Source organism: Mandrillus leucophaeus, unplaced genomic scaffold, assembly GCF_000951045.1.
Source record: "Mandrillus leucophaeus isolate KB7577 unplaced genomic scaffold, Mleu.le_1.0 Scaffold979, whole genome shotgun sequence".
Taxonomy (NCBI): Eukaryota; Metazoa; Chordata; class Mammalia; order Primates; family Cercopithecidae; genus Mandrillus; species Mandrillus leucophaeus.
Window position 1 is genome coordinate 976,107 of NW_012110685.1, and position 1,911 is coordinate 978,017.

Here is a 1,911-nt window from a genome sequence, read left to right on the forward strand (position 1 = left end):
AAATATATTAATATTTATATTATTTAATATTACTATTATGTTTAATTTGTTTAATATTACTATTAAATAGTACTATTTTTAATAGTAGCATTGTATTTTGTGATTTGAGGGAAAACCACAATATAAGGTGCTGGTGATGCTGATAATTTCTCTATTATTCCCACTTGTCTCTTTCTTGTTCTCGTTTTCAGAGCAGGCAGGGAGACGGAGGAGGGCAGATGCCTACGCAATGCCATTATGGGCAGGTGTCCTGGAAGGGGAACTTGGCATGAGATCTTTTCAGAATGGGGCTCCTCAGACTGCAAGCCCATGAGCCTGGGGCAGCCTGTGGCCTGGAGGAACAGCAGGGAGGATGAGGAGCTGAGGCCTCCCTTGGGATGGGGCTCCATCCCCCTGCATGAGGCCTGGCCCAACCCCAGCCCTCCCAGACGGCTGCTCAGGTCCGGCCAGCCCCTCCTAAAGGACTTCAGCTCCACCTGTCCTCAGAACACCTGTGAAGGAATGAGTGCTTCCAGGGCAATCGGGCCAAAAGCAACATTTGTGGGGAAATTGAATTCCAGGGGATGAATCTCATAAGTCTGGCCTAGGGACTGAGAGAGTCTTGAATTAAGCCCCTGAAAGTTGTTTTTCTAAATAGCTTTTGTCCTGGGCTGGGATCAGAAGAGACAGATTCACTCTGCCCTGGCTCTGACCCCTCTCCTTTCTCCGTCCTTCCAGCCCCTCCTGTGTCAAGCCTTTTAACCATGGCTAGTTTCTGAGGGGCCAGGCAATACTGGGTGGGGAGGCAAGTCAGGGCCAGAACAGCCTTCCCTGCCAGGCCACCTGTGTTCCTGCCTGGCTCAGGTCCTGGGCCCTCCCCACGGCCTCATGCTGAGCCACAGGCAGTGCACTGGCTCTCAGGAGAAGGGGCTCAGTCCTGGCAAGTAAAAAGCAGAGCTCCGGGTACAGAGACATCCCTGGAGAGTGTTCCTTCCTTCCTCGGGGGCTGCGGGGATTTTCCTTAACAAACATCCAATTTATGGGTAGCTCTCGTTTTCACTGAAGGGTATGCACATGTAAAATTAAAACCAACTAAATGCATTTTTAAAAACCAACTAGCTAACTAAGAGTGTGTCTCGCAGAACGCACCAGGGCTCTGATAATCTAAGGAAACACCTCTACAATGTGTGGGGCTTCGCAGGCCTCTGAGCAGGGGTGACATCAGCTCAGACGGGGATGGGACACCTGCCCATTGGTCTGCAAGATGGTCATATTTTCTGAGGGTCCTATTTTCTGCTTCAAAATGGTGCTCCAGACAGCAGGACTGACGGTTTGGGTGTCAGATCTCTGGGAGCAGCTGGTGTCTTCCACACACGCATCACCCTCCCCACCACTCCACAACCGAAGAAGCAGCATCAAGCTCAACTCGCAGCATGACCTGGGCCCTGCTGCCTGGCAGATGCTGGTCAGTCACTGGGGATGTGAAGCCGACAGGCCAGGTGCTGCTGCGGGGCCAGAGCAACCCCGGGCACAGAGGAGGCAGCAGCCAGAGAAGAGCCTGCCCAGCGTGTGTCTGGGAGGAGCAGGCGGAGGGAGGAGCCGGGACTCTTAACACTTTTGGGATTTTGAAGCTCAACTCACTGACTTCTCCGAAAGAGAAATGACACGTGCCATCCCATTCTGATGCATTTGGAAGGCATTTTTCATGGACCTTCAAAGTAACCATTAACAAGGTTTTTCTGAGCTAGTGGCGTGTGCTACCCAACCTCCTTCCAACCCTGCTTTGAAACCCGCTTTCAGAAACCCAGGCGGGGCACCGAAGGAGGACGGGGAGGCTGCTCTCCCCGCTGTCCGGAGTCGGCTGAGACGACCCTCCCCTGCCCTGGGAGCCTGTTCTCTGGCTCGGCGGAGGCAGCCTCGCGGCTCGGGGAG

General features: G+C 53.2%; 1 protein-coding gene across 1 annotated transcript in view; it reads right to left on the reverse strand.

Annotated features, from left to right (window-relative positions):
* Positions 1-1,911, reverse strand: part of NTM (neurotrimin) — a 718,324-nt gene that overhangs the window by 683,834 nt on the left and 32,579 nt on the right. The window lies entirely within an intron of this gene.